This window comes from Nyctibius grandis, chromosome 4 (assembly GCF_013368605.1).
Source record: "Nyctibius grandis isolate bNycGra1 chromosome 4, bNycGra1.pri, whole genome shotgun sequence".
NCBI classification, from domain to species: Eukaryota; Metazoa; Chordata; class Aves; order Nyctibiiformes; family Nyctibiidae; genus Nyctibius; species Nyctibius grandis.
Window position 1 is genome coordinate 53,794,243 of NC_090661.1, and position 15,057 is coordinate 53,809,299.

General features: G+C 42.8%; 1 non-coding gene across 1 annotated transcript; it reads right to left on the bottom strand.

Moving 5' to 3' along the window:
• Positions 1–14,674: 14,674 nt before the first annotated feature.
• On the bottom strand, positions 14,675–14,747 carry TRNAT-UGU (transfer RNA threonine (anticodon UGU)). The gene has a single exon. It is a non-coding gene; the product is annotated as a tRNA-Thr (tRNA).
• Positions 14,748–15,057: the final 310 nt, after the last annotated feature.

Below are 15,057 nucleotides of genomic sequence, written 5' to 3' on the forward strand. Positions count from 1 at the left end.
CACAGCTCCTGGGGCTGAGGACAGCTGGACTGTGGGGCTCCACATACCCAGAGGAAAGCAAATGAGTGGACGCTTTGCCATGCCAAATTAAGACACAGAGTTCATTGTGGGTCAGGTCCTGTGACTGCTTCATCACTGTGGTTGAGTTCAGCAGCAGAATAAACCTCCAGAATAGGGATCTAACACAGATTATAACAAGTTATAGTTACAGTCTATTCAAGTTAAGAAATACAGAATAGCAGGACAGCTTTCCAAAGACAATTCATATGTAAAAATCAGATATACATCTATTGGACCTAAGCTCTACTGTTTCCAACAATGCCTTTTCCACTATTTTGACAGTTCTCACTGACTGATTTGTTCTTAGTTGAACTTTCTTCACCCAAGAAAATTCAACAGTTAGCTAGAAACAAAGAACCCGAGTTATCCAAGAAAAGGGTACAGAGTTCACCTATAAACCAGGCCTGGCAGATTATCAGGGATAACTATGGCATATAGAAAGTTCTGCCATCTGGTACCACAGTCCTAATGATCTGCATTCCCCATGGAAATGGCCTCAGGGCAGCACACTTGTTCCTTGATATGGATCTCCCACATGCACTTTTGTCCTGCAGAAGGCAAGAAGGGCTTTCTTTGTCAGCTCTCTATTGCCAGTAAGTCTTCAGTAGCATTGCTATAATGGAGCAGTCTGATGTTTTTTTCCATATTGGATATATTCAGACCATTTTTATTTCTTCTTTCTTTTCTCCTGTTCCTGCAGATGTTGTCCATTTTTGAAGCGCTATTATTAAAATAGCAGCTGGCTGAAAAAAGTTTGATGAAATCTTATTTTAGTCTTATATGCAGTCTGTCAAAATCCACATACTTCTGAAATTGTATTGATTTGCTACAATTTCTTTTTTATAGAATAAAACTGGAAAAAAGTTCAGCTAGTGTTGACATACCCTTTTGACATTTTTAATAGAATACAGCAGTGTTCTATATTGAAACAATAGCAGGTTATCCCTCTGCAGAGGATAGATAAGAAGTATTGTAAATGCTCAATATCAAGAACATCAAAAGCTTGCTAATGACCTAAAAATCAAAAATTAATTGTTTAAAAATGCAAACACGGATGCTCACTGAACATAACTTAAAGTGATTTGCAGATAACATCAGAAAATCTGAGGCATAAAATGAGCTGCAACCAGCAAAGAACATAAAAGGCAGTGAGAAAAGCTTGTATAAATACATTCAGGATAAAAGATGGAGAGCATTGCACTGGTCTTAAGCAGGAATGGTGAAAAATGTATGAAGGAATGTAAAAGGACAAAGCGTTCACTGCCTGAGCCTTCATAAAAAGAGTAGCTGTGACCAGGTTCTTAACACATTTCAGTGGTCTGGGACACCGGCTAGAATTAGGAGAGAACAGATAGCAAATATTTAGCTGAGACGTGTGCATGATAACAGAGCCTGCTGAAATTCACCTTAGGAGATTAAGAAATAATCAAAACAATATGAACTACTTTGAGGACACACAGAGGACTGACTGGAACAACTACAGTGCTCTTCCGCAGAAAGGGAAAAGGAGAAGCTGGAAAATTGTAGGCTAGTCAGCTTAAGTTTAATACCTGGAAAGATACCACAACAAAAGGAAACAATCTGTGTATAAGCATCTAGAGACATAAACACAATCAGAAACAGCCAGCTTGTATTTATCAAAATAAAGTGTGTTAAACCAAGCTAACTTCTTTCCAAGTGAATAACTTGGCTTTTCAGAATAACTTGCCTTTTTGGGGGGAAGGTAGTAGAGGAAATGGATGTTCAGTTTAGTGAAGTTGTTGCAGTCTCAGAAAACCTTCTCCGCAAGCACAGTCGGGGGATGTGGCCTCTATTATATCACCATAAAATAAGCCTGTCAGCTGTGGAAAAGGCCTGCTCAAAGAATAGTCAATAGTATTCTCACTCCGGTTTGAAATTGCACCAGCTTTTGAAATACTGAAATCCTTCACAGCATGGAGCTTCTGTTCTCAGCACACCTGTAATGGGAAGGGGTGATTTCTAGCCAGCAGCAAGAGCATCCCTGTGCAGAGGAAGCGTGCCAGACCATACCTGTGCTTATCACAGGACAAACTGATGGAGCTTGAGGCAGATGGTTAGTCTGGAAGCACTAAAACATCTCTGCGGGAGAGCCGCTGCTAAGCCAGTCTTCTGCCTGTGCAGGGTGACTGATGCTGCCAGGGCAGAGGGAAATAGCCACAACTGAGTTCCAGTGACCCTGACTGTCAGTGACTGTCAATGCAATTAGCAGTTTTATCTCCATCTATAAACCAAAGTACTCCTAGGAAATAGTGGTTAGTATTGCGCTACATCATTGTGGCATCTGGCTACGCTTGCTTTTCTCTTCCCTGGTACCCTTTGGCCTGAAGATCGTATGACTGGCAGGTGGAAAAAATGCCTCTCTCAGAGGGCATCTCAAGAAGCACCTTGTTCAGCATGTCAGTAGAAAAGAGGGAGACAAATACCTGTATCATATCCTTGAAGTACAGCAAACAAATTCAATCTGGTTGTACCAACCCTGTGACTAGTATCTGTTAACACTTAGTCCCAGATGGGAAAGGCACATGCCCATATAAATTCACAGAATCACAGAATCACAGAATCACAGAATCACAGAATGGTTAGGGTTGGAAGGGACCTCTGGAGATCATCTAGTCCAACCCCCTGCCAAAGCAGGTTCACCTTGAGCATGTTGCACAGGGTCGTGTCCAGGCGGGTTTTGAATGTCTCCAGAGAAGGAGACTCCACAACCTAAGTCATCCAGCTCATCTTTACTGTTTCTAATTCAAAGTATCTACAACTTTATAAAAATATTCACTCATTCGCGGTTTGTACAATAATATATTTATACTAATTCACAGTGACTGAATTGATACTTTTGGGTCATTAACTACAAGTCCTAAATTTTGCCGTATAGAAATTCCCGTAAAATAGATAATGTGGGAAGAATTAAGGGATTTTTTGAATACACAACATGCATTATTTTGCACATGTAAATTTGTTTAAAAAGAGATGTACATTTGTTTACAAAGAGTATCAGTAAGTTACTTATTATTATATTCCTAAGTTACTGATCTTCATCAGCTGAGATACATGAACTAAGCAATTAACTGAGCAATTGAGGCAGACATGCAGTCCCCTATAGTAACTTTAGCTGACAGGCTGCCAGAGTTAATTGGATCACATTGGATTGGATCACATGTGGCTAAGCCCTGTATTACATCTGGATGTAGTCCACCATGTTTTTATACATCTTTCCTAAACTTTTCTAGGCTTCTTTATTAATATATAATAGTAGTCCTTCACTAATAAAAGCAGTTAAGACTGTTCCTCTTGTCTTTAAAAACAGGAGATCAAGTAATAGGTTCTGTCCTTACCATGAAATAAAAATACATCTTTAATAATAAATATTCTGTAACTAAAATGCTTCTTTTTCTATCAGCTTTCCTATGGGTCATTTTCTTCCAATAAGCAAGGTCAGGGACAGCTACCAGACCATGCAAGGCTAATCTCCCTCAGGAGAATTTTAAATTATAACTTAGCTTATCTGATTTAAGTTCAAGTAGAAACTGATCTATAGTTTCTGCTTGCCGCCTTTGTGGTGTCATAGAAACGAGGTTATTAGCAAGAGTCACCTAAGGGCTTGTCTACAGGGGACACTCAAAAAAAGGGGTAAGATTTCATGCAAAGGCAAACAGTACAAAGGCAGAATGCCTGTGATTAACGAACAGTTAAAACAAAGGTGTAATAGCAGATGATTGCTCCATGTCAAACAGCAAGTGTGATGACATCTTTGGCTTAGATTCCTGCTTGCAGCTTGATGAGGGTAGAGAGCAGGGAAGGGAGGAATCTTCATCACAAGTCCAAACTACAGCCCATATTCCTTATCTTTGAGTCAACAGCAAGGTGTTTTACCAAATTTGTTTCTGCATCCCCCATCAAAGTAGTATCACCTACATTAGCAAAACAACTTTACATAAAATATCATTTGTTCTGTGGGGCTTGGGAGAGAAGAAGAGTAATGACAGGAGTCTAAAATTGCTATGCCAAGTTACTATCCAGCCAAAGCCATTCTTAGCTAGACATGAACTGCAGTAGAAGAGGCAGTAGCTCATCAGAAAGAGATTAGAAAACAGTTAAGAGGTCAAGGTGAAAGGGAAAAAGAAGACTCAGGTTTTGTCCACTTCCAGCACTCTGAATAAATCTTCTCCTGTGTCTCCTCCCTCATTCATTGGTAGCAACGACAGAAATGCTAATGTAAAAAGAGTTTGTGAGTGTTTGTACTACAGGTTAAGTTGGTAAAGGGGAACAGTAGCTTTTTTTCCACTGTGCTGTGTATTGACTGAATGTCAAGGTAATAGAAAGATGCAGCCCCCGAGGCACTACAGAGTTCACTATTGTTGATACCGCTGCTGAGACCTCATTAGAGATGACTTGCAGCTCAGAAATTTGCTAGTGTGAATGTGTGCCTGATCTCTGGATCCAACAGCCTCACCAGTTGTTCCTCTGTAGCACTTATTTGTCTTTGTCCACCCAGCCTCAGCTGCCTCTTGTGACTGACTGAAATTCCAATGAATTCTTCCATCAACTTTAGGACAAGAGGGCCTCTGGTCTACTCTTTACAATATTGCAAGGTCCTGGCATCTGCCAATTTGTGTGGAGCAAGCTACGCTAGAATTTAAGTTTGAAATATAGGCTATGTACGTTAGGAATTTAATTATAATAACCTCCAGGACAGTGTTTTGAATAGTTCTCCTGAACTAATTAGTTGACTGGCGTTTTAAAGCTTAACTGTTAATAATTTTATTTTCTCAGATAATAATTTGGAATGCAGCTAACCATCAGTGTAATTATATCCTTCACTAATTTTTCAATAGGTAAGCCTTATCAAGATCATAGGTCTGATCATCCTTTGCATTAGCTGGCATGTTGCATTGTTATTGTGCTTTGGAAGCCTCAGGAAAAAGCAAAATTTGGTTTGGGCAAACATCATTCAGTTTCTGCAAGGTTTCCTTTTCCCTCTTTTCTCACCATCACTCTTTGCTATCACAAAATTATTTGGTGCTAACTCCAATATATCAGAAACCTTCTCATGCTTCTTTCAGGGCAAAAACTACTGGCTAGCATTAGAAAACACAATTTCACACTGTAGGATCAGAAAAGGGAGGCAAAGAAATGAGGGATTTTGGGGTTTTTTTTGGACACACCTAAAACTTAGAGGAAGTTGAGAGTCAATATTAAGTGAAGCAGGAATGATTGTGCATGGGAAGGTAATAAATTAATTAAGAATCGTACAATAACCTTGATTTACCCAGAAAACAACAGTTTAACTCATTAAATAATTTTTATTTGAGATCTTTAGGAATCCAAACAATTTTAGAATTTGTCTGCAGCTTTGACAAAACCACATCTCAGAAATTCAGGGCATGTGATAACCAAAGATGAGCACTCTGTCTGGAACAGAATTTAGTAACTTTCCATTCCGATGTTACAGGCTAAAAAGCAGTAACTTTTAACATACCCTTAAAAATCAAGCTTGTGCAGAACTTACGGTGTAATTCCTGCTGTCACCCTCGCACTTCACTGACATTCAGTGTCAATACAGTTCCTTCTATCCACACACGTTTTACATGTGGACTGATGGACTTACCATCACTGAGAGCCAAACGCTGAAGTCCTTACTTAGCATCTAGCCAGCATTTCCTCAGGATGAAGTCAGTGGAAGTTTTGAGGTAGGTATGAATAAAATGCTGACTGGGGATGCTGCCACAGAGCATGAAGTATAAGCGAATTGGCATTGCTTTCATTTGAATGAAATACACTGAACCAAGAGGTACAGCTGAACGAAGTAGGTCTCAAACTCTAGTAACTCAGTCCCACTGGACTTTAATTTTACCTACTCAGTTACATGACTTTAATTCAATTGCCATTAAATAACTGATGTGGATGTCCTCTTGACTTAAACAAATATGGCATAAATTTTATGAGCCAAAACAATATAGATGTTACCATAATTGTATTTTAGGATTTTATTTCTAACTTAAACTCTGTAGGCCATGGTGGGCAACTGTATTTACAAGTTTGGGGATTGTTTATAGAATGAGAATATAGTTGGTTCAGGAAGGTTTATTAAAAAGCAGCCTTGGTAAATCGTTTAGCAGAGCATTGAGGATTAAGCAAACTACTCAGCCTGAATCCACACCGTCTGCAAATCTGATGTTTATAGTGGTCTCTGCATTGCCCAGACCTTTTGCAAACTATTTTTAGTGGCTAATTGTCCAGCTGCATTACATCTTCACCTAGATTCTCTGTCTTAGCCAAAAGGAAATTGAACCCCTGAGGAAGCAGAAAAATCAAACTGAATATTAAATGACATTGGAAATGTTGGAGTAGTGGGATATAAATGTCTTGCAAAAAAAAAGAAACTGAAAAATCATCACAGGAAAATCTATTTTTATGAGGGGTATTTTTTTTTTAAAAAAAGATTGAACTTGTCTGTGCGAGCGTGTTGAAAAAGCATATCTAAGGGCTTTTCTGGTGGGATAAAGCAACAAAGAGATATAAATTAAAGACCGGCTTTTAAAAAGCAGATTAGAACAGTAAGAGATAAATGCAAACGAAGGGTCGAAGCAGCATGAAGCCAAGAGAGCAAGGCTGTGTGGAAAGCCCGGGGGAGGATGGAGGAATGGATAAAAGACATGCTGGATCAGAGGCTTGAGCTGTTGTAGCAGCATCACTGAGGGCTGGATGAGATACGGGCTCCTGTCAGTGGTGGTTTAGGAGTATTAGGTTTGCCTGAGCCAGTCTGACATTTCCTCAGATGTGTTTATCAGCTCTGTTTGAGGGCAGCTGGCCCCTGGCACTTTACAGCTCTGAGGGGAGGAGCAAGAATTGATTCTTCATGACTGATGTTGCTGTGCTTGAATGCAGTCACTAATCCTCTGCACAGCTGCACAGCAAGTTCCCCTCGTCCCTGGAGCACAGCTGGAACACAGCCTGTCTGCGCTATATGGGGCTGTATACTGTAACAGCCCCAGTTTATGAGGGACACCTGTAATACTTCATCAGTCTGCTTTTTCATCATCTGGCTGGAAGGGAATTGAGCAAACATGCTGTCGTGCTAAGCAAGCTATGCAGAATGGGGCAGAGAGATTAAAATCACAGCGAAAACTAGGCATTAAAAATCCCTGATCCTAATGTCAGGGGTTTATCTACACAGTTTCTATCAGGTCCAGACTCAGCTCTGTGTTGAGATTTCTTCTATGCTGCTCAGAACTTGGAATGTAGGCTATTCGTGTTAGCACTTTCATTATAATAACCTCACAGGCAATGTTTTGAAAAGCTTCAGTGAACTAACTGGCTGACTGACATTTTTAAGCTAAACAAGCAGCAGTGGTGTTGCAGCATGTCACAGCTAGCACACTGTCTCCAGTTATCTCTCTGTTGCTGTGCTCGCTCAGGGCTCAAGCTCTCCATCAAACACTAACTCCTTTATCATCCACAAGGCCCACATTTTGGGTTTCTCCCTGGCTCAAATCTGCAACAAGCAAACTGCTTCACCAAGTGGGAAGCATAAGCCCAGAAGGACCAGCTCGGGCTCACAGGCTGCATGTTGGATGCAATGAGCTCAAGCTTCCGAAAACCAGCCATAAGGTACAGCTGGAGCAAAGCATGAGAGGCTAAATTTGGGCTGAAAAAGCCAGCCCGTGGTGCTGGACACTGACTCGAATGTCAAGCTCCTGAACTCTAGATTGCTGCATTTTCCCTGATATTGGTACTTAACATGGACAAGTTACAGCTCACTGAGGTATTTCACCACTTCTGAGAATCACATCGATGGCAACACAGTAAGTTGCCACAGATCCTTTGAAATACGGTCTAATTTTTGTAAAAAAAACGGACATGTTTCCCCCTTTGAGTACACAGAGCAGGCAGCAGAGATGCACTGCTCAGGCCAGCACCCAGCAGAAATGTTTTCAAGGGGCAACCAGGTGATATCAGAACAGTCATGACAGTGCTTTCCAATTTTGTTCCCGCTTTTCTGCTGGTAAAGGGTCTCCAGTTATTAAGCAGTTAATTATAACATCTGAACAAGCTTTTTTTTCCCCAATAAATCCAGCCTGGATAGTTCAAAAAAACTAGTAGACTCAAATGGCCCTTCTTTGCAAGGTGAAGTGAACACTCTGCTGGCACACATACATCTGATTGCCCTGGAGGTCTGCTGCACATGTGCTGTGACTGTCATTTTTGAAGTTTTACACTGAATAACAGCTGCTATTATTCATTGAAAGAGGACTCAAATACACCAGCATTTCCATCAGCCTCATGGGAGAAGAGATCTGCAGAGCCTAGGAAACTCATTAAATATAAGGAAAAATATAAAGACCATAGGAAAAAAACCCTTCTGTTCGAAACATAAAAGAAGCAGGGGAAGCTTTCTCATACCTCTTCTTAGTAGCCTGTCGACTGGAAGGGTATGTTACCAAAGGCAGGGCTCTCTGCACCAGAAAGCAGAACTCTTTCTGATTCACAAACACATTTACAGTTTAACTGAGTAATGATCAAAAAGCAATGAACAATCTATAATACAAACAACACCCAGAATGATAGCTGGATGCAAATACTATTGTTTCTTTGCAAATCCAAGATTTAAAAAAAAAACTTACATATTGAAGATCATCTGGTTTTACTCTTCCAACTATCAGTGGTCTTCATGGAAGCCCACTCCTGCAAGTACGGTAGATACTCTTAACGCAGTCAGTTCCTGGGGATTTTTTTCATCTAGCTTCTAGAAAAAAACAAGTTACAAGTAGTAACTGCAAGTACCTTGCTGCAAATTAAACATGCACATCCCAAGTTCTTACACAGATAACTCTAAAATGATGAGCCCAAACAAAATGTGATACTCGCATTACTCAATGCTTAAAAAGTTATAAACAGCTGAGGAATTTCTAATCTACAAGGAAAGTCTCTCATGGATTATACTTCAGTGTCTTAAATTTAAGCTTTCTCGTGTTATTTACTTTGTTTTAAAAAACACACAGTGCTTAGAAACTCTACATCCTTGTCTTGAGGATGTCTCTACAGAATGACATGGTCATGTTTAAACTACAGTCTCTTTATTGCATAATTCAGCTGTATGGCTTTTCAACGCTGTGCTGTAGCAATATAAAAAAATGTTAGCATTTTGGTAGAGACAGCTGTCTCTATACAGCTGTGACATGCAGTGAGAAATACTCATCCTTGTGGGTTTGCTCTTTATTAATTTCTATTACAAATGGCTTTTATTATGATTTAAAGTTCTTGCTGTGGCGATGCAATTAACAGTACCAGTCCTCTGAAGGGAATGAGCAGACATATTCATAGTCTCTTTTCAGGAGGGAATGTATCGTGATTTCAGAGCGTTTACATGCACAGGCACCACAGTCATTAGCAAGTCTCACAGATACAGCAGAGGGATTGCAAGCAACAGCATTCTTGTCAAAAAATAGTCTGTAACTTGGTGGCCAAAAGGAACAACTCCTCTGTTTATCTTCAGAAGGAATAAATGTGCTTTACTTGTGAGAAGCCTATGCGCAGGGTCTGGCTGAGAGGTACTCAGATTTATGCGGATGGGCAGTCAGATACATGCAGCATTAGGTAGTGTTCTGCCTTGAACAGAGACTGACACAGTTGATACCAGCCTTATTTTATAGTAAAAGTTCTCCATTTACAGTCTCCAGGTTAATTTATGTTCATGTTAAACTAAGCTGGAACTGGGTAAATTTAGAGAACCAGTCCTAGAGAAGCAGGCAAGAAAGCTGAATTATCTTTTTATTTTTCCTAATACTTTAGGGTCGCATTTCTAAATTTTATTTAAGCTCCATCTTGTCCCTAAGATTAGTTCTACTTGCATACTAATTTTTGGTTATGTGAAAGCCAGAAATATTGTAATAATCTGAAGAGTCCATTGATTTTAGTGATGTCAGCAGGGATTTCTTTGTCTATACGTAAAACACATAGATTCTAAATGAACAGTGCTTCATCCTTTCTAAACTCAAGCTCTCTTGCTCATTTTCATCCATTCTCAAGTCATCATAAATTACACACACACACAAGATTTTTAAAGGACCTTCCCCTCTACTGTGCTATGCATTTAATTATATTCAAACCTATTGTATTGTGCATAGATTCTGTACTGCTAGGACCTGGTGTTTCCATCGTTAGACTATAAACTGCATGGAAAAAAGGCCATGTTTTATTTTAGGCAATATCTCTCTACTGAAGTGCATCATCAAAACCTGTCCATCATAAGTGCATCGACATTAAAATATAAGCAAGGTTAGTATCACATATTGCGTAGTTAGTTAAATATCTTGGGGAGTTGCAATAAGACATATCTCTTCGCTTTTCTTCTATCCTTCAAGTGTTAGAAAAGATTCCCTGAAAATATAGAAAACATTATTTTTCTTTAAAACACAACAGTCACTCTCCTGGCAAACACTGAGGGATTTAATTCATCTGCACTTTCTGATTACCAAAGAGGCCTCTGTTCTTTTTAAGCATTCTTATTCATATGCTAACATCACAATAAACAACATCCACACTAGATGCCAAACGGGTTCATTAGTTGTCCCTCCACCCATAGCTAACTGGCTCAGAAATACAGTCTTTTGCCAAGAATACCAGTAAGAACAGATTTATCTACTGTTACTCCCCTGTGAAGATTGCCTTGCATCATCATTCAAAGTCCTAATGTATTGGGCTCCCACTTCATCTGGGGATGCATTTGGCCTGTATCGGGTCTTGAACAGAGGTATTTTAATTACTTTCTTTTAAAAGGGAGAGATTTCTTGACAGAGGAGGAGGAAAAGGGGCAAGGAGACAACTCGGTCTGGAGGTCAGGATGTACCAGACTGGATCAATATTACAGCTGGTGATTGTGGTGTTCAGACTTCTTTCTACCCACCTTCAAACAACCCGTGCAAATTTGTTCATGACACCCTATGAAAGGAACTCTACACAAAGTAACAGGACCATTAAACTTGTAAAAATAAGTGGTCAGGCATCAAACATCCTGAAGAGCCTGACTAGGAGCATGATATCTTGTCATGCACAAGGAATTTTGTGTTGTTTTAGCTAGCAGAAGAGAATTAAAAGAGCAATGTCTGACTAAAAATAGTATCTTTAGAAGATAAACACACTTTTCTTTTTGGTGTTACTGTTAACACTTTAGTTTATTACAAGTAAACATTTTCACTGTTCATTGAAGACTTTCTTGATGGCTGTATTTGCACCAGGTGCAGAAAAAAATGTCGCAACTTTCCCTTTTTGGCTTTACCTCACTGGCAGAAATCCAAAGTCATCAAACTTCAAATACTTGCAGAAAGTCCAGAAACACAAGTTAGAATTTCTTTAGTTCTTTTCTGACTAAACAAATGGAAACATTCTCTATTAATCTCGGATTTTGAAAGTGCTTGGAGTTTGGTGGGAGAGAGGTTGTTTGGGTTTTTTAGAAATTTATGATGTTTTGGCAGCATCTTTACAATATTAAAGCATATGGAATATTGAAAGAGTTTATATTTCATTTTTCCTCTGTGGGCTAAACCAGTTTTACAGTAATTGACTTTGATTCCCTATTCCCATTGTCAAAAATGATATCACACTACAGGAAGCCATGCTTAGATATGTCAATTTTTGTTACATATCTGGAAAGAAAAATAGTAGACTCGTGAAGAAAACAACCTCTTCTTGTGTAAGGGCTCCTGCTGTTGAGCTGAGCAAGATGGGTATTAATTTCCTGGAAAAAAAAAAAATAACAAGGAGAAATATCTCCAAGATGAGCTCAGAATGCTTTGCAGTGATGGCAAGGTATCGGCCTTTCCAGACACTGTGGTAATTCTCAGGGGCTCTGCTAGCAGTCCAAAATGAAAATAACAATTAGTACTGTCCAGGCCCCTCACCACAGTTTGGAGAAACAAACCATAAAGACGTTTTCTAATATTATCACCAATGACTGTATCAGTGGACATAGTGAAGGTCACTTCAGCTTTTTTGAGCAAAGCTTTGACACATTTCTCAGCTTCAGTAACAACAGCTACTAATAAAGGTTCCTTTATAGTAAGAAATAGAGTACGGATGACATCACTTGTCAAGGATGGAGGAAATTTTGGGGTCATTCCTTGGCTGGGATCAGGGAATGGTATATAGGTGTCCCATGGGTGATGGAGACAGCAGGGAAAATCAGCTCAGAGGAGGCCTGGGCGCATCTCCTGCTTTCCACTCAGGCATGTGCAGGAATGCACTGGGGCGGGGGAGGTGGCACCGACTGCTCTTGCCATGGGGCAGTGCTAACAGGTCCCACAGAAAGGCATGGAGAGGGGGCACCACGAGGAACTACCCTGGGCGCAGTACAGCCACGGTCACCGAGGGGCCGGCGTGCCCGGCTGGCCCCAGTCCTGCCCCCAGCTGCAGGAGCCCGCAGGGTTCTGCGGGGTCAGTGGTAACAGCAAGTCACCCAGCCTGGTACGTGGGATATGACAGCAGAACAACTGTAAAGGACTCTTCTTTTAAGTCCGCTGTTTTAGAATAGGCCCTGTTTAATTGTAAAGAAGTATCTTTGCAAAAGGAAAATTCAATCACATCTGCAGCAAACTCAGAATTTAAGGCCGCGTTCAACAACGCGCCTCCGCACGGCGGGCCGGGGCTGCCGCCGCAGGAGCAGGGAGCTCTGCCCGGCGGCCGGCCGGCGCTGAGGGGCCGGCGCTGAGAGGCCGGCGCTGAGGAGCCGCCTCTGAGGAGGCGGCTCTCCCTCGGAGGAGCTGGCTCTCCCTCTGGAGGCCTCCGGCAGCATCAGCCGCGCTCCGCCGCTTGTGTAACCACCGCGCCGCGAAGGCCGAGGGCTCGTTCGGGAGAACCCTAAAATGGAAGCGCGATTTAAACGCTCACATTGCGGGGCTTAGCTCCCACTCACGCTGCCAAGCTGCTGTAACGGCACACGTAGCAACCTGTCAGGGTTTTGCAAAGCCTCCGTGGCAGCTCGTATACATAGCTACGACAAACAGGAGTAGCTGAACCTGATTCTTGTGCTGTTTCGTGGCTGCGGGGAGCGCAGCAGCCAAGCATCGCATGTGTGATCCTCCCTTCTGCGGCTAAAGCGCATGGTCCCATCTCCTGAACCCATGCACCGATTACACCGGGCTGTGCTGGGCCCAGCTTCCTGCACGATCGCTCTGGATGATCCCGCGAGAGACTAAAACTACACAGCCTTTATAAGCACATGCGTGACTGCTTCTTAAGACCGTCTGTGGCGTCCCAGGGATCTGATCGTGCTCTGGTTGGTCATGGTGAAACCCAGCTCCCTGTCAGCAGAGAAACACTGTACCCAGCCTTTGACCAGACCCCCCGGAGAGAATAGATCCTCTCAAGGGATGGGTTTTATCACCACCTCCATGAACCTGCCGCAAGGACTCCAGGAGGACTGCTGAACCAAGGGACTGTCTAGGATGACAGTCAACTGGTAACACTGAGATTAGGACCCAGCACTGTTTTCCCGGATGGGATGGGGAGACAATGATGCAAACAAGGAGTCATTCCAAGCAAACCCTTATGTGCAAGAACCCCAATCACAGCAAATTCAAACGCTTTTTGGGCCTTGTGGCATAGCATGCCTCCTGCCATAAGGGGGAAATAGCCTGTCAGCCCCCTGCTCCTCTCACCACGGCAATGGCATACAGCCCTGTGCATCACCACAGATTTGATCTACTTTCAGCAGAGAAAGGAGGCTGGAGAGAAGCTGTGGTAGCAGCCGAGAGGGTGTAACACAGGCTGCAGTGCTATGCCACAGCCCACGCGTCTTTCTCGACACATCAAGCTGCAGCCACCGGCACGCCGAGCCGCAGCCTCCAGCAGCTGCCTGCCCATTCAACAGATCCGCCATGGCCTGAGCCCCTTGCAGCATGTGCATTGCGGGTGGTGTCCTTTCCCCTCACCAAAGCATATGTATTAATTTCCCTGCTTGATGTCAGTAACGATTGCTGAAGTGTTTGCAGTGCTAGAAACTAAATGCCTTGCTCACAAGATTTCTGAAAAAAATGAATACGTATTTTTAAAGTGTGGTGCTCAGGAGGATTTGTGCAGAGTTTTCTAGCTCTTTCTATAACCTAAAAGCAAAAAAAAAAAAAAAAGGCAAAGAATTATTACACCTCCTCTGTCCAGCTTCCAGCACAGAAATAAAACCAACAGCTCGGCTGGCCTGACAAGCTGTGAAGACTCAGATAATCCTGTTCAGTTTATTCTCCACTCAGGGGCAATTTGTTCTCTTTAAACCCTTTAACAGCATTTTGCCAAAGCTCCCATCAGGAAAATTGTGATGTGAGCTGTACAAATATTTACTCAGCCATCCCCACGCTGCTTCCCAAAGAGCTTATTGTTCCCCCCACTCCCCTGCCAGCACGAGCAACAGCCATGAGTTAATTCAGTAACTAAAATTATTGTTAATGCTCAGATTTCACCAAAAGTGCTCGTTTCCCAAGCGTTCCCCTTAGTAACAAGCCCACGGAGCCTGCACACACGCTCTAATCTGCCGCCACCAAAATAGCTTAAAATTAAGGCTTCTTGTTCATGGATGCACTGACACTTAAAAAAAACCACATCAAGGCCCCAGCGAGGATCGAACTCGCGACCCCTGGTTTACAAGACCAGTGCTCTAACCACTGAGCTATGGAGCCGCCCCTTGAATTGTTTCCCGGCTGTATCTAACGGCCCGCCGCACGCCTTCCCCCGCCGGGCGCCCGCGACCCCCCGCGCGGCCGGGCACGCCACCCGCAGCCAGCCCCGCCGCCGCCCCGGCGGGAAGCGGCTCAGGCTGCGGAGCGGCGTCGCGGCCGCCGCCGGGAGGAGCCCGCGGCCCGCCGGCAGCCGCTCCTCGGCCGGCGGGAAGCTGGCGGCTGCCCCGCCTCGCCCACCGGCCCCGGGCGGTCGCTCACGGCGCTTCCAGCCGCTCGGCGCCGCGGCTGCGTGGGGCCGTACAGGCCGCGG